Here is a 19,290-nt window from a genome sequence, read left to right on the forward strand (position 1 = left end):
AATAGGGACTAAGGCACTGCAGGCAATGCAGGCATTGCAGGCGGATGCAGGCAATGCATGCAACACCTGCAACGCATGCAAGCGCATGCAAACTCTATGTATATAGTCTTAATCACAACTATAGTTAGAAGGTTGTAATTACTATTTAGTTTATAACAGGACTACTCCTCTTATCCTCTCTTAAACTAAGCAAAGCTGTGACCCCCTCCCTAGAGGACACTACTGCCTTGTATATCTTGCACTATATATACCTCCATTCCTATCCCTACAGATCAGGTTTACTAGCTTACTATACAGCTGCTAGGTTAAACCACAAGCCTGCCTATCCTCTATCCTGCACTACCCTGTACTCTGCTTAACAGACTGTACACCTAATCTAGCTAAGTCCTACCCTTTTTGTTAACACCCTAATATAGGCTAACGTACTCTAAAAATACTATTTTATTAGAGTAAGGATTATAACAGTAATCACTACCCCTGCAAAGTATAGCTACTACCACCTTAGACATCGGCATGACAGGTGCTTCGGCCGCTAGCACTGGCTAGACCCCCACAGCAACTAAGGAAGCGCAGAATTAGCAAATACTCTACCTATAGAACAAGCTTAAACAGCTTAAACAACACCTCTAGCTTTAAGCACAGCAAGGACCCTCTAATATTTACTAAATCTAAGCCCTACAGCTAGAAGTAGCTAACCTTAGAAACATTACTTAAGAAAAAACTAGTACTAAATCTAAAAAGACCCTACGCTTAGCCCCTCCTAAAGCATTTAACAGCTCTGCTAAAGACCTAAAACCTTTCTTTACTAGATGCCACCTTTACATGTAATATAATAAAGGCGCCTTTAGAACAAATAAGAAAATAATTTCTTAAATAAGCCTACACTTAGAAGAATTACCTGCTATCTAGTTCTAACTTTACACTAATAATTAGATAAACTATAAGACAAGTAGTAAACTATTACTACTAGAAACATAAAAGATCTTTACTAACATTAACTTATTTAAAGCAGCCTTAACTATAATTTATAGGCTAGTTAATAAAAAAAAAAAAGTAGTTAATAGAATAGACACTCTCTAACAAGGCAACAGCTCTGTCTAACAATACGCAGCCTGCTTTAGGGAACTGCTAGCTATTTGCAGATAGACAGACAAGAAAGCTATAAAATAGATGTTTTATAAAGGGCTCTTAGACACTATTAAAGATAAATTTATTTATACTAAAAAGCCTAAGAACTTTAAAGATTACATTAAGAAAGCACTTACTTATAATAAAAAACACGCTAAACACTGTAACAAGAAAAAAAAAAGCTAGACAACTAGAAAACCTAACTAGTTCTAGAAAAAAAAAGAAGCTTTATAGGTTAACACTAAACTTATAGACCTTAGTTACACTAAACACACGCGTAGCTTCTCTAAGAAAAAAAGTAATACCTCTAGAAGTGTAAGGCCACCTCTAAATAAGGAATAAAAAAAATAGCTTAAAAAGAAAGCATGCCTTAACTGCAGAAAGGTAGGCTACTTTTATTAAAAATGCCTAGACTCTAAATAACTAGAGAATAAAGATAGTAGACTAACTATAAAAGTAATGCATATAAAATAAGGCCTAACAGAGTAAGAGATCCTAGACTAGCTAGATAAACGCCTCTATTAGTAATGTAGAAATAACTATAAATCTAAAAAATGCCTAATAAAATACTAAGAAGTTAAGGTATAAGACACTAATAAAGTCTTTAGAGCACTAAAATAAGCTGCTACTTATAAAAAATAGTAAGGCTACACCTAAGCTGCAACATATATTGTAAATGTTAAAAAAAGAGAAGAAAAGTTTCTTTTAAGACAACTAATAACTAAAATCTTAGCCTAAGAACTAAAATATTAATTTACTTATAAAGACTACTAAAAATGTAGCAACACACACTGTTAAAAAAACTATAAAAAATTAATGTATAAAGTACACCTTAACAACAACGCTAAAACTTATAGTGTACTAAAAAAAATTGCTAAGACACATTACATAGTTATAAATAAAGAAGAATAATAGAAAATGTTTAAAAAAATCTTTAACAAAGGGGAAGGCTTTAACTAGTAATGCACGCTACTAACAACACCTAAACTATGCTAAAAAAGAATAAACACGCCCCCCCCTGCGTTAGCTATTACCTGCAAGGACCTAGAAACCTAACAGGACAAAGGATACTATATTCCCTATAAAAGTAAGCAACACAATAAATTCTAATGTACCTACTAAAGCTACCTGTTATAAATTATTAGAACTAAGAAATACCCTAGATAGACTTAGGTTTAACTAATACTAGTACAAAACAACCTTAGAGAATGCCTCTATACCTAGTACTTTTGCAGTAATAAGTACTGCATTAAACACTAGCTAACTAAACACAAGGCTAGCTAGTAGCTACATAGAACACAGGAAAGCATACTAGAAACTAATACACTAACAGGCATAACATCTACCTGCAAAATGCCACACTGCCTCTATTGTAGAAACAGTATAGACTATAAACAGAAACTATAGACAGAATGTAATAACAAAGCAGTATGCGTGTTCTACTATTTCTAATAAAGAGCACACTAACAAAATAATTAGACACTACATTACTATAAGATAAAAGATGCCTAATGCACTGCAACAGAATGTATAATACTAGGACACTAAGAATATAAAATATAACTAGATTAAATAGCAGAATATAAGGACACAGCAAAAACTATTAAAGAAGATAATAAAATAAATTACAAAGAAACACTCTATAAACTCTGCGTTCTTATTGCAGTAGAATAAGGACTAAGATAAAGCCTAACAACTAAAATTACCCTTACATAACTAGGCTAAAGATAGGAAGAACTTGCCTTAATTAACAGCAGATGCACGTTTATAGTAATTAACTTAAAATAGGTTAAACAAGAAAACATACTCTTCTAAAGTAAAAAAAATCCTTTTAAAGTATTTCTAGCTAACGCCTTATTAATAAAGTATAGAGTAGGACAAATCTAACTTAAAATAAAAGAACTTATTACTAAAGCTAAGGGAACTAAGGACTAGATATCCTTTAACATACTGCTACTTAGAGGCAAATACTAAGCAATACTTAGCTATAATTAGCTTTACAAGTATAACCTAGTAATTAACTAGTAAACTATGTCCCTAACTAACAGAAACAGCGTAGAAACAGTGCAATTAGCATCCTGCGCAAACCTTAAAAACACCTACTAGTAAAAGCTAAAAATATTTCCCTACTAAAAGCCTAAAGCCTAGGTAGTCTGCTTAATAAAAAAAGAACTAGAGGAAATCTTTTTTAAAGAATTTAAGAAAGAATAAGACTTTAATTAGGTTAGAATCTACTAACTAGCCTAGGAAACAAACAAAATACTAAAAGAATATAGAGACTACAAGGATATGTTTAAGACCCTAGAAGACCTAGAAGAACTGCCACTACACTAGCCTTAGGACTATGCTATAAATCTTAAACTAGACTTATAATTAAAAACCTACAAACTACAACCCCTAACAAAAGCCTAAAAGGACGCTCTATAGGAGTACGTAGATAGAATGCTAGCTTAAGGACACATTTAGGAAAGCAATAGCTTAGTAGCATTAGCAGTTACCTTTGCAAAAAAGAAGAATAGCAAAGTATAAGTATGTTAGGACTACTAAACCTTAAATAATAATACTATAAAAAACTAATACTTTTTACTAATTATCTAGGACATTATAAACTAACTTAAGAGAACTAAGCACTTTACTAAGTTTAATGTCTAGAATAGATTTAATAAAATAAGAATTAAAAAAGAACATAAATAGATAACAGCTTTTTAAACCCTAAAAGGACTATATAAACTTCTTATTATGCTATTTAGACTAACTAACACTCTAGCAACCTTCTAACAAGTTATTAACACTACACTTAACCCCTATCTAGATGTATTTGTACTTATGTATCTAAATAACGTTCTAATATATACTAAAAGAGATAGAACAGACTACATATCTAAAGTAAAACTTGTACTTAACTAACTCTAATAATACAGGCTTCACCTATAACTAGAAAAATGTAAATTTAATGTATAAAAAACTAAATACTTAGAATTTATTATTAACAGGGAGGAAATAAAAATAGACTTTACTAAAGTAAATAAGGTACTTAACTAGCTAACACTAACTACTATAACAGAAATTAAAGGATTTTTAGGCCTTACTGGCTACATATAAAGAATAATTAAGGATTATTTAAAGATAGCACTCCCCCTTATAAACACTACCTTAAAGAAAAGAGCAACTTAGAAATTCTAATAGACAACAGAAATAGAGAGAGCTTTTTAAAAGCTAAAGCAAATAGTAACAAGCTATTCTGTCCTTTAGATGTATAACTCTATATTAGAAACAAAAATACACACAGACGCTTCTCTAAGAGCAGAAGGGGCAGTGCTATTTTAAAAATAAGAAAACAGTTAATAGCATCTAGTAGCCTATTACTTAGCAAAGTTCACGCCTTTAGAACAAAAATACACTATCCTTAATAAGAAACTAAAAGCTATAGTTAACGTGTGCAGAAACTAAGAAGTTAAACTCTAAGGCCTTAGCTAGCAATTTATAATCCTTACTAACTATATAAACCTTATTACTTTTCTTACTACTAAGAAACTTTTACTAATGCATGTATAATAAGCTATAGAACTTACTTAATTTAACTTTATTATTAAACATGTAGCAAGAAGCAGCAACTAACAGGCTAACGCCTTAAGTAGGCGTGTAGACTATTTTAAAGCTAATAAAGAAAATTTAGAAGAATTTGCAATTTTTAAAAAAACCTTAGAAGGACTAGTCTATAGAGGACCTAACTAAGAGGAACTGCTATGTTCTCTAATAATAGTTAAACAAGGATAGAAAAACCTAATAAGAGAATACTATAAGGCCTCTATGTTTAGACACCCTAGAATTAGATTACTACAAAAAAAATTAAAACTACTATACTTTAAAAAGTGCCCTAATTAAAACACCTATGCACTAAAGTCTTATAGGAATGTAACACCTGTAATAAGAACAATCCCTAACACTATAGACTCTATAGACTGCTCTAACTAATTACAGCTCTAAGCTAGCTATAGACTATAATAACAATAGATTTTATTACTAGACTACTGCTGTTACAAGAACCTAGCACTAAAAGGTTATGTAATATAATTGCATAAGTTATTAATAAAACTACTAAGTTTATCTACTTATAGCTATTAAAAAAAAGCATTACAGCAAAAGAATTTATGTTTAAACTAGAAAAAAATGTCTTTACTACTTATAGCTGTCTAGAGATTATTATCTCTAACTATAATAAATTATTTACTAGTAAATTCTAGACAGCCTTAGTTAAGCACCTTAGAATTAACTACAAGCTCTTAACTGCCTACTACCTGTAAATAGATAGACAAATAGAAAAAGTAAACACAGAAGTAAAAAAGTTTTTACACAAATACGTCTTATATAAATAGATAGATTAAGTAAAATAGTTACTAATAACACAATTTGTTATTAATACTACAGAATTAGCTACTACTAAGGAAACCCTATACAAAGCTAATTTTAGATACCTCTTATAATATAAGCTTTATAGCTTGCAACTAACTAACTTTTTAGAGGCAATAGATTGCACAACTAGACTTCTAGAACTACACTAGAAACTTACTAGAAAAAGCTAGTTAGCTTAGGAAAATATAAAAAAGGCAGCAGATTAGAAAAGGGAACTAGCACTAGAAATACACCTAAATAATTACATATATTTAGACACAAGAGACCTTAAAACACTAAGGCCCTCTAGGAAGCTAGCAGAAAAACGCATAGGACTATACTAGGTAATACAGACACGCCCTAGTATCTGTAAGCTTAAACTTCTAAAAGAAATGCAGATACACCCCTAGTTCCACATCTCTAAGCTTAAACTTACACCTAAGACTATTCCACTTGCAACCACTAGATAGAAAGAAAAAGAAAAAGAATATAAAGTAGAAAAGATCCTAGACTATAAAAAAAACAAGTACTTAGTAAAATAGAAAGGATAGCCTACTAGCAAAAACACTTAGGAACCTATTAAAAGCCTGTTAAACGCCCCTTAGGCTCTTTGCGAATACCTAGAGTCCCTTCTAAACAAAACCACCCTAGGGAAAGCTCCCTAGACTAGAAAACACTATTATTAGTTAAGACCGCAGCAGCAACAGCTAGCTGCGATGTGGGAGGTCTGCAACCCTTTAACATAGGTTAAGGAGGAGGAAGACCTGCTGCTTCTGCCTCTAGCGCTTTAAGCTTATCTAGCAATAAGAGGTCTCCTTCTAGATACTTTGCCCTTTAATCTGCTAGAACCTTTAACTGTTTCTAAACCTGTTCCTGCTAAGCCACAAAGGACTAAAGACGCCTTAAGGACTTAGCCCGCTCCTGCATCTCCCTCTCCTTTTCTTTTGTCTCTCTCTCCTCTGCCGCCTCTAGCTCCCTAAGCAGTTTTTTCTCCTCACGCTCTAAATAATCCTAGGCTGCGTTAGAAACAAAAGCATTGCAGCAACCACCCTTCCGCACACACTCCACGCACTTGTCTGATGACAAGGACATCACGCAAGAAGAACTATAGGACTAGCAAGGACTACAGGGACGCATTTTTGTACAACAATAAGGATTAAGACAAGCAACAGTACAAAGGCGACAAGCGACAGCAGAAGTACAAGAAACCTGACAAGGCATGGTTAAAGAAGATAAGTATTGGACCAGCCTTTAAGGAGGGAAACGCACCAGCTAAAAAGAAAATCTAACGCTCGCAGCAGGAAGAACGTAACGGCGAGGACGCCGACCGGGAGGGAAGCCTGCGTGTTACGGCCAACAGACAGACCGTAATGACCCAACTGGCTGTCCCACACAGCCAGAACGATGTCGGATGGAAAACCCTTAGCCCCGTGCTGAACAAGTCACGTGACAGGACAGATGAGGAATGGCTCCAGCTTTTAGACAAAAGCCTCGCGGAGTGCACCGTCTAATAGGGACTAAGGCACTGCAGGCAATGCAGGCATTGCAGGCGGATGCAGGCAATGCATGCAACACCTGCAACGCATGCAAGCGCATGCAAACTCCATGTATATAGTCTTGATCACGACCATAGTTAGAAGGTCGTGATTACCGTTTAGTTTATAACAGGACTACTCCCCTCATCCTCTCTTGAACTGAGCAAAGCCGTGACCCCCTCCCCAGAGGACACCACTGCCTCGTATATCTTGCACCATATATACCTCCATTCCTATCCCTACGGATCAGGTTTACCAGCTCACCATACAGCTGCTAGGTCAAACCACAAGCCTGCCTATCCTCCATCCCGCACTACCCTGTACTCTGCTCGACGGACTGTACACCCGATCCAGCTAAGTCCTACCCTTTTCGTTAACACCCCAATATAGGCCGACGTACTCCGAAAATACCATTTCATCGGAGTAAGGATTGTAACACCGAGTCCCTCGCGCACTTGCCCTATGCGCGACCAGCTGCAAAATGCTGCAATTTGCTGCAACATGCTGCAAAATGCTGTAAAATGCTGCAACATGCTGCAAAATGCTGCAAAATGCTGCAATTTGCTGCAACATGCAGCAATTTGCAGCAACATACTGTTCGAGCTTATTGCTCGTACTATGTAGCAGCTTTCGTCAAACGTTCCTCCTGTCTTGACAGTAGGTGCGCATATCTGACAAGATTAATAGGGAATGTGGATTCCTGTAGAGACAATTCGCACAATTTCCTCCTTAAAATCTGCGTTATCTCCCTGTAGTTGTTTAGAGTGCTAAAATAGCCTCTTGCTATTGTTAGGAATGTTTAAGCGCTCAGCTGTGACTAGCTGTAAGTGTCAGATTTGCGCACCTACTGTCAAGACAGGAGGAACGCTTGACGAAAGCTGCTACATAGTACGAGCAATAAGCTCGAACAGTATGTTGCTGCAAATTGCAGCATTTTGCAGCATGTTGCAGCAAATTGCAGCATTTTGCAGCAAGTTGCAGCAGTTTGCAGCAAATTGCAGCAAATTGCAGCATGTTGCAGCAGTTTGCAGCAAATTGCAGCATTTTGCAAGCTGGTCGCGCATAGGGCAAGTGCGCGAGGGACTCGGATCGGCAAAACAAAAAGCCGAGCAACACGAGTAGAGCAGAAAAAGGATCGACAATCAATACAATCAATCAATCATCCCATACATCATATCCAAACCCATCATTCATCTCAGGAAGCCCAGAAACAGTGCTTCAATCTGACAGTAAGATGTCTATATATAGAATGGGACCAGTTTTAGTCATTACCTTAAGTCAGAAAATAGAGGCTCCTATTACGCTAGGAGGAGGTTATATGTAAATTTGTGACGTTATTAAAGATGTTAACGTCACTTTATTTAGTATCTGTTAGTGTTGCTGGGTGGTAGTCTCTTTGATAGTGAGGTCGAAAACTGACTAGGCTAAGCCGCTCCGGACCGTCACCACGTGCGCTGCGCTAGCTACCTAAGCGGCTGTCGGCATCTTTAGGCGCCGACGCAACATCTCGAACAACGAACAATTGTTCTCACCCGTCCCTCCATGCCCAGCACCTTGCCTGGCTACGATTCTGGAAGCATCTGGTACTCGCGCACTCCCCCAACGCTCAGCTCCGCCGTCATCTGCGAATAGCTCGCCGACCCGCTCGCCTCGTCCTGTCCGTCCTAAAAACGCGCCCCCCACCTTCCCAACGGGCACCACAACCCAAGTGACGTCAACCGCTCCAGCCTACAAATATGAACCGTCGCTCACTATGGCGGAAGGTTAACACAGGCAATGGCCCTGACTAGGCAAGCTCAGCGTAATAGAAACGACAAATGTTGGATGAGGGCGATGTGGAGGAGAATGCTGTCTTAGTGGACACACCATCGCCCCGTCCTCTATTCATCCAACACCGGCGGCCTAAGCACAATCTGGGAAGTCTAAATTAAAGCCACAAGGTTAAACTAGTATCTGTGTATTAACTAGCAGCAATACTAAGGCTTACGCGATTTCTACGCTCCCTGCGCGCAACGTTAACTGTACGCTAAAACTATTTAAATTTGTAAAAACTTTCTGCCTAAGCCTTATTATTAACATACTATAACAGTTTATAAATGAATGCATAAGCAGAGCTTGTTTTAAGTCACTTATTAAACTCTTTCTAGAGAAGAAGACTGCATTAGAAGAAGCCTATAGAAGAAGACTATAAGCAGAGCAGATAATAAAAGGTAGTCTGCAGACTAAAACCTATAAACTATATTTCTATAAATTCTACGCAAAGACCTATATACCTATAAATGCTATGCAAGAGAACACCTTTTAGTAGGTCTGTCTACGTAAGTACTTATTAGCAAAGTTAAAGTACTAGCTAAAATTCTAAGTAATGCAAATAACAAGCTGCACATCTTAAGCCTAGATAGTGATGCGCTTGCCATAGATAGCAGCTAGCTAAGTGCCTATAAATTAATAAGTCTAATACCTTATCTAATACTAATACATTAGCACTTACATTCTATTAAAGTTATAATAAAAGACTTAGTAGTTGTTTATAATGCATAAAGTGCTTACTTACTCTAGTAGAGAGGTTTATTATATTAATGTGTACACGTGCTAGTAGTTACTCTTTAGTAGTAGTTAACTTAGAAAGGTTTAGTAAAGGGCTAAGATTAAAGTTATTTACATCTTTTTAAAGTAGAATAAATTTTTTCTTATGTCTATGTTTAAGTAAATTAGTAGTGCACTTTTTATAAGTACTTTATTAATTTAATCCTATGTTAAACTACCTTTAATTATAAGTAGTGCATGTATCTAACTTAATATTAAGTAGACCCTTATAAAAGTTGTTAATATAGCCCTTATTAACTTCTAGTATAGCCTAGTCTTTAAGGAATTTAACATTGTTAAAATTTATAGGTATAAGTGCAGATAGAAAATTATACACATAGTGCTTAGTGTTTAGAAAGATATCTACATTAATGTCCTTATCTAAACTGTTGCTAAGGTTGTTTTTATTTATACCTGCTCTCTATAACTAAAAGGGTGTAGACTAAAACCTTCTTTATGTTAATAGTAGCTTTTAGGTACATTGCGTACTTAAACTAATTAGAGTAAATAGCACAGGTAGTATATTAAAAAGGTTACCTAATAAGCTAAAGATTTTATATTAGAGAAATTATTAAGGCGTCTATTATATAAGAATGTTATAAAAAAGGGAGCTTAATAGGCTAAAGTTTATAGAAAGTAATATGTGTGCTAGTTTTTTATTTATAGTATAAATGTTAACTTTACTTTTTAATTAGCAACACTTTTAACATAAAGTTTTTTACCTGCTATTTCTTTTAAATGTGTTATTTGCTTAGTCTAATAGTGTAGAACAGTAATAACATAGGGGTACTAGAGGAGACAACAGCAGAATATAGGGTTGTAGTCTGTTATTTGTAACATATGTAATATTAGTAAAAGCGCGCCTCTTAGCTAGCAGTAGAGGTATAGGGCTGCTCTAGGTAGGGCGCTTCCTTGCCTAGATTTGTGTATTGCAGGGCGCATATTAAACCTTCTATTAGAGGAACGTCCTGTCTCTCTGTAGATCTATAAGGTAATAACAATTATTATAAAGTAGGAGAGGTTTATTAGTGTTAAATAGCAGAGGTACTATGTGATAGGTTGTAGCAGGAGGTATTAGACAGGTATTAGACAACACGCGCAGTGAGGTTTTAGTTTTTGCGCAGGAAATAATTATCTAAGGATCTGCTGTTTTTATGCTTATGTGAGCCTAAAAAGGCTAAAAGCAGTAATTCTTAGCTGCTAAGCCCTAACTAAAGAAAACTAAAGTCCACAGAAAGGAGCGGAGCAAGCTCCGCTAATAATCTAAGTGAAACATTCTACTAACACCTAACTTCTAATCCTTCTCCTTAGCAAAGTTTTCTACAACGCCTAACTAACCTATTTATTAGCTTGTTGTTATCTAGATAGTTGTTAGCGTCCCTATCCTCCTTCTAGCATTGCATCTAGTGATCCAGCCTTTGTGGAGGTCTGGGTTAGGTTAGATCAGCTCTATAGAAGTCATGGAGCTTGTGTGGGCTATTCTTAAAGTTAGCTGCGTTATACTACTTTAGATTATTATTGTAGCTAAGCTATTTTATGCAGTATTTAAGCTTTTTTCTAAAAACACAGGCCTTTAAAACTTGCTTAACTTTATATTTGTCTTCTTTATCCTCTTAGGTAGAATAAGCTAGGTTAAACTTAGAGCGCGCTGCTAAAGCGCATTTAAGCTAAAGCTTAGGCTACAACTCCTTATAAAAGCTTATGCTCTAAAAATTATTATTCTGCTTATTTACTTTAGCTTCTTTAGTCTTTTAAAATGTAATATTATCTGTTTATTTATTAAAGTTTGTAGGTAATTACTCTTTAGATAGTTAATCTTACTAATGTGCTTTTAATTCTTATTATTAGCTTTATTACTAAGAGCCTTTTTATTATTAAGACTATTTTTTAATTTACTACACTATAAGGATAGTAGTGTATTATCTTTACTTTTATTTTAATCTAACATAAAATCTAAGATTAGTAAGAAGCCTAAGCTAGTAGAAGATAAGGCTTTAAGTAAAGTAGAATAAGATGTTAACCTTTTCTTTTAGTTCTAAATTATATTACTTTTGTTAACAAACTTATAAATTAAATCTTCTGCCTTTTATTTTAACAGCTAATGCCTGCTAACGCATGTCTGCTTAGATAGTCTAGGTCTTCTTTTAACTACTAATCTAGACTTTTTAAAAGCACTTTTAAAATTAACATAGTAGACGTTTTTAAGATAAAACTAGAGCTTTTATAATAAATTAAATAACTTTTTATAATAAAGCTTACTTAAAAAGCATATTAGTAACTTAGAATCTTTAGAATGCTAATTATAGATATAATTTTTCTATTTAGCTGTATTAAGAAACTGCTGTATTTGTATTTTAGAGGGCAGAGACTTATTACCTAAATAGTTAGAACAGAACCTTAGAGCAGCAAGTGTTCCTCTATAAATTAGTAGGTTGCACTGTGTAGAGATTGTTTTAGGCTTATCTAAATAGGCTTAGTAATAAGCTTTTTATTTTTTTTTAGCTAATAAACTATCTACTATAAAGAAAGTAAAACTTTATAAATTTATAGCTGTTCTTAAGCTACTTTTAATAGCAACTAAGTATGTGTTTTTACTGTATAGCAGCTAGTTAACTATTGCTCTAATTAGATGCTACATTATAACAACAAGTAGGGTTGCGTACCTGTGCATCTTTTACATAAGGTCTGTTTTTAGACAGTAGCATTTGTCTAGCTTAAGACCTAGTTAGAATGCTACTTTTTTTTCTTATAAATAAAGCTTAACTAGATCTTAGAGAACAGCCTTACCTATATTGCTATGTATAGTAGCCTTAACAAACATGCTAGACGCTAGACAGTCACGCACTAGCATAAGTTTATGCGCTTATTAGAATATAGTTCTTTAACAGCTAGTGCATTTTTTTGTATAAGTGTTAACTTTACTTATAGTTTAAGTAAGCTGTTTTTCTTAACACTTATAAAGTACTTTTAAAATTAGCTTTTATTTTTAAGCTTATAACTTCTTATGTTTATTCTTAAATAGTGTGTTATTTAAAGAAAGATTTTTAAGTTTTACTTTAATGTCTTTAAACTTAGCGCTTTACTTAAGTTTATGCTGCTTTTCTGCTAGCAGCAACTGCTATAGCTCTAGATTCTAAGTAATAAGCAAGGAACAGAAAAAGTCTACAATGTCTGTGCAATAGTCTTTATTATAGAAAAAAGTTGCTTAACTATTTACTTTAGTATTATTTGCTGTGTAATAATTATAATATACTGCTAAGTTACACTGTCTGCCCTGTTTTATTTTTATGTTCTATAAATAGTTTTTGTCTACACATAACATAAGTTAGGTATATAGAGTACTATAGAACAGTATACATACTAGTAAGGATTAAGCCCTCTGCTCTAAAATTATGTACTATTAAAAGTTTATTATAGCTAGCATAAAAGCTCTATTTTTAAAGATATTAGCTAAATGCGCTTATAGTCTTTATCTTTTTATTACTTTTTTTAAAAAATAGTAGGTCCTAGACGCTTAGATTTTAGTAGAGTTAAATTATTTACTTATTTTTTAAAAGTTCTAGTGCTAAAACTTTGCTTATTAACTTATAATCTTTAAATGCATTTTTTATAATGCACATAGCAACTATTATAAGCATTAAATTATAAAATAGCAGGTAAGCCCTAATACTTTTATGTAACACATGCTTTAGTTTATTCTATAATTAGCATTAAGTGTGTGCGTAATAAGAATTAATTTTACCTTTTATTTAAAGTAAATGTTATGCACTTTATGTCTTACTAGAGTTATACAGCAAATTCTGCGTTACTGCACTTATTATAAAAAATAGTAAAAATTATGTTCTAACTTATTACTATTAGTTTATGTAAGTTACTTTAAAACAGACTTACTTAAAAATATAAGCCCTTACTAGATTTAAGGTAGCATGTAGATTCTATAAATTTACTAATTCTTAAAGTACTAAAAACATAGGCTATAATAAGAGCTTATATCTTAACTCTATACTGCAGCTTTAAAAGCACAAACTAATTATTCCCCTACTACTATGTTCTTAGGTAAAAAAAATAAATTTATAAGCTATATTACTACAGTCTTTTTCTATAGGGCAGCTTAAAGATATTATAAAGCTTGTACTTAATAAACTGTCTTATAGAATTAGTACTACTGCTATAAAACACCTAGCTAGCTACAGTAGACTTATATTTAAGGTAGACAGTGTTATGTTTAGACTTATTACTTTTACTAGCTCTATTTTATTTTTATTTTTATTTCTCTTTTTACTTTCCTGTTTTTTCTTTATCCTAGCTTGCCTCTAGCTAGCAGTAAAGTCTTTATAGTACTAGACTATAGTCTATAAGCCTAGCTTTTTAACACTATACCTACTCTTAATTCTAAGCGCAATAGACATAATATAGTCCTTAAATATTTTAATATTGTTTAGACTAACTTCTAAATTTAACTTCTTATATCTTATGTTAAATTTATGTTAGTAAAGTGTATTAGGCTTAATAATATTATTATAAACTTACTAATTCTATAGCGCTAACATGTGCTTATAGTTTTTCTTTATTTTTAGCTAAAGTTTTTTTAAAACTTATTTTTTATTAATAATGTTTTTTTTATAGCTATGTTCTAACTAGCACACTTAAAGAAGGCTTCTAGCAAAATCTTCTGTAGCATTTTAACTGTATAAGAAGCTGCAGTGTAAAAAATAGAATAAGAAATAGCATAAAGTTTTAAAACTAATAGTAATTCTGCTAAGAAAATAATAGTGTTGTAGTAATAGCTAAGGTAGTTAGGTAGGCTTAACCTATGTCACAATTGTGCACGAGTAAGGTTATAGAGCTTCACAGAGGTCTAGTTTAATTACTATGTAAGGTATTATAGTAGGTACAAGATGTTGTGTAAGAAACAGGAAGGTTTAGAAAAAAATTAGTAATTAAATACTTAGCTTAAAAGTCTAAGCGCTTTAAGTATAAATTAAGCCTATTCTAAGTTTAGTTAGTGTTAAAGTAGTTTATACTTAAGTTTATGTCTATGTTATGTTATGTTTATGTTAGACATGCACTAATAATACTCTAGTACACATCTAATACAGTTATGTCTAGGATCTAGGGAGGATACTGTAACAGTACCTTCCCTCTTATTAGAAAGGGAATCCTTTACATTAGTAGTTCTAGCATTAGGTTGTCTTTATTAGGGTATAGGTTTAGTTTAGATAGGTATTAGGCGTAGAATTAGGTTACTATAAAGTTCTTTTACAGGGCTTCTGCAGGTTCCTACAACAGTTTATTATATCTAGTCTATTTTATAAAGTATTTATAGATATGTTTCTTTTTGTTAAACTAGATCTATTTAATGTCTTTTATAACATATTCTAGTTTATTATTTATAATAATAAGTTTAGGTAGTAGGTTTAGCTGTTTAGGTAAATAGTTAGATTTAAAGGCTGCTTAGCGCAGCAACAATATGTGGAACACAGGGTGTATCTTTATGCTGTTAGGTAAGATTAATTAGTAAGTGTGCAATAAAACTATATAAGCTACTATAAAAAGGCTAAGGTTTTTCTAATTAAGTTTCTTTAATTATTAGTTTATTTAAATATTTTTAGTGTCTAGCTAGACCTTTTTACTAGCTGCATACACAGGGGCAAGGGTTTAGAATTAGTTTATGTATTCTTATTAAAAAGCTTAAGCCTATGTAAGCTCTTTATAAACATATTTAAATATATTTTAAATTTTATTAATAAGTTTATTTACATTTATTACTTATATAGATTAATAAGTTAGTTAGAGGGTATTTAAAAGTAGTTTAAATCTTATTTAAAAGTAGTATCTATAGTTTACTAAGAATAAAGATACTTGCGTTAATTTAGATATTATGTTATTAGCTTTAAACTATGCTATAGCTAACTATTTTACCTAGTTATTTTACTAGTAGTTTATGTACACTTATAGGACTTATTTTATTACAGCATTTACATTCTTAGTCTAGCTATTAGTCTCTAGGTAAAAAGCTATAAATAGATAAAAAGTAATTTAAAGCTGTTTATAAAGTTTATTCTAAAAGGCTAAGACAAACTGCGTACCTCTGTCTAATATAATTATATTAGGTAGGCTATAGTAAACTTATACATATTAGTAAAATAACTAGGCTATATTAGGGGCAGTTATAAAGGAACATAGTATTAAGTGTTAATACTTAGTTAAGTAATTAATAACTACTATAATATTTATATATCTTTTAGATAAAAGTAGGTTTATAATAAAATTAATTAATATGTTTTTTTAAACTTATTTAAAGATTAGAAGCAGTTTAAGCAGGCTATTATACCTTTTTTAAAAGGCCTTTACTTTATAGTAAGTATAGCAACATAATACATATTAGCGTATAGTATAGAACATGCAGGGCTAGTAGTACTCTCTCTGTAGTAGGTTAAGAGTCTTTTCTCTGCCTAAGTGTCCTCTAACAGGCAAGTTATATATAATTTAAAGTAGTTTAATTTTTAGTTTATTAAAATTAAAGATTATAAGTTAGTTATAGTAATATAGCTTACTATTTTAGTTTTTATAGTTAGCTAGTGTTATCTTTTTTAACTAACTAGCACTATTTTAAAGCAGGTCTAAAGTTTCTTAGATAAATTTATTATTTAAATACTTATTAGTAATAATTTAATTAATTATCTAATCTATTTTATTTAGGTTAAGGTCTAAAAATAGCTTAAGTTAAAGTAAAGTTTAGTGTTAAGCCTTTTACACTTTTTTTTAAGTAAAGATGTCTTAAAATTACTTTATAAAAGTATCTAGTTTCTCTTTATTTTAACTAGAATAATAAGTAATCTTAAAATTAAAATAAAATAAGTATTTAGACTAATAGGCTTATTAGTAGCTAAGTTATTTTATAGTTGCAAAGTACTATAAGTTCTTATAGTTAGATAGAACCTGTATTAGATGCGCTACACCTTCTAGTTTAGGTTGCTATTATTTAAAGTAGTGTACTATAGTAAGTAATTCTTTATTATAAATCTTATAATTACCTTTTATAAAACTTATTCTTTTTAAGAAGTATGTAATAGGCCTAATAGTCCTATCTAGCTTAGTCTAGAAGAGAACTCTTGCTACTATGTAGTCTAAGGCATTAGCTTCTACAAGTATTAGTAGTTTAAAGTTAAAGTAGTAGAGTATTAAAGCTTTAGTAAAGGCTTTTTTTAGCTAGTTAAAAAACTATTAGTAATTTAAGTTAAAGTTAAATTAAATTTTTTTTTTAGTAAGTGTAATTATAAAGCTTACTTACTATAAAAAGTTATTAATAAATTATTAGTAGAAGTTAGTAAATTTTATAAAAGCTTAAACATCTTTTATATCCTTTAGGTATTACTAATCTAGCACAGTCTAAACCTTAACAGGGTTTATTTAGATGCTATTTATAAAAATTATATATTCTAAATATATAACTTTTAATTAGTAGAACTTACATTTATTTATATTAAGTTATAGACCTACTTTCTTTATAGCCTTTAGCACTAGGCGTACATGCTGTTTGTGCTCTAAAAGGCTATTACTATAGATTAGAATATTATTAATATACATAGTACAGAACATGTTTAGGTAGGGTTAGAGTAAGTTATTTATAAAATGTTAAAAAGTACTAAGCGTGTTAGCTAAGCTAAAAGGCATTACTAAGTACTTAAATAGTCTATATTAGGTCTAAAACGCTATTAGCTACTTATTACCTTTTACTATCTTTAGCTTATTAAAGGCAGTAATAATATCTAACTTTATAAAATACTTTACTTTACTTAGTTAGCTTAAGGTTTCTTATAAAAAAGAAATTAAGTATTAGTTTTTAATAGTAATAGTATTTAGTTTTTAGTAGTTAATATAAAATTAAAGCTTATCTCTAGGTTTTTTTATAAATAGTATAAGTAACACTACTAGTAAAAAGCTAGCTTAAATAAACTTTTTTTTTAAGTTCTTATTAAAGTATTTTTAAAGCACTTTTAATTTATTTAGTAACATTTTATATAGTAGCCTATAACTAAGTTGTTTGCTAGGCTTAAAAGTTATTTAGTAATTATATAAATGTTATATTAAAAGCTTATTAAACTTGTCTTAAAAAAAAACATATAATAAGATGTAGTAGTCTTAAAAAACTATTATTTTTAAGTTAGTATGTTTTTAAAGAGCTAGAGCTTAGTTTATATTAGAAATTATAACTATGTAGATTTTATAATCTAGTTATTAAGCTAAGGTTATAAAGAGGGCAGGTTCTATGTAGCAGATGTCTATTTGCTGTTTAAGTCCTAGTTTATGTCTAAATTAAGTAAGTAAAGATTTTTTAAAAGCTTTCTCTTTTTTAAGTTTAAGCAGTTGTTACATTATTTTACATAGCCTATTTTAGTAAGAGGCCTAGCTTATTAGCCTTACTTAAGTAGTTTTTCTCTAGGTTATTAAAAAGTAGGTCTAGAGACCTTTTATATTAAGTGCTACTTAGGTGTTATTTAGGTGTAAGCATAAGCATATATCTTAGCATTAAAAAAAGTTAAAGTTTAAAACTTACTTTTAGTAATTAAAAGCAACCTTATGCTAATACAGCTATAGTTATTCTAGAATTAAGTTATAACATCCTATGTTTATTACATAAAGCTTAATCTGCTTTTTATAGTGTTAGTAAGTAATTATAATAGTTATAGTACAGAAAATAAAACTTTTTTTAAGTTATTTTCTATTAAATCTAGTTAAGTAAATTATTTAGGTAAGTAGTGTTAATTAAAGATTTAGTTTACACGCTATTTTTTTATTAATGTAACCTATACTATTTACTTTTAAGTTAATAAAAGCTTATATTAAAGCTAATATAGTTTTTTATTATAAATATATAAAAATATTAACTTAGTACTTTTAGTTATTAGTAGGGGACTTAGCTTATAAGTTAGTAAAGATTTAGTGTTAAATTAGTCCTAGAGGGCAACTTAGCCCTAGGATAAGCCTTTTTACAGGCTTCTACTACTATAGCTGCAGCTATGTTAAAAGTAGCAAAAAAGATTAAAGCTTAAAAATAAGTTAAAGCTTTTATAAAAATAAAATTAAAATAGTAAAAATCTTTAACAAGTGCTAGCAGCGCTACTTATATAGACTTAAAAAAAAATAAAGTAGTTTTAAAAAATATAACTATACTTACTGCACTTAAAGTATTAACTTTTTTTTTTATAATTTTTACACTTTTTAGAACTAACTAGAGCATAATTTAAATTAATTTTTATTATATTAAAGTTCTTATTTGCAACTACGCTAGTTTAGAGGTGTATTAAAGCTTATATAAGAAGGAACTTTATGTTATTATTATAAGTAGTAATTAAGTTTACATACGCATTAAGATTATTTAGAAAAGGTTCTTCTACTATAGCGCGTTACAGTTTAGTTAAGAGGGAGTTATATAAGGCTATAATTAGACCTATTTTATTTAGGCCTATATTAGATATAAGTTAGTAAAACTTAGTAAAGTGTAAAGTAAAGCTTTTTTTTTTTTATTATAAAGTAGTTAAGTAACTTAAGGCTGTTAACTTTTTATTTAAGTTTTTATAAGTTACTTATAAAAACACTATAAATTAATCTAGGTTAATAATATTTTTATTTATTAGTAAGTTAA

Source organism: Lindgomyces ingoldianus (genome assembly GCF_010093535.1).
Source record: "Lindgomyces ingoldianus strain ATCC 200398 unplaced genomic scaffold BDR25scaffold_4, whole genome shotgun sequence".
NCBI classification, from domain to species: domain Eukaryota; kingdom Fungi; phylum Ascomycota; class Dothideomycetes; order Pleosporales; family Lindgomycetaceae; genus Lindgomyces; species Lindgomyces ingoldianus.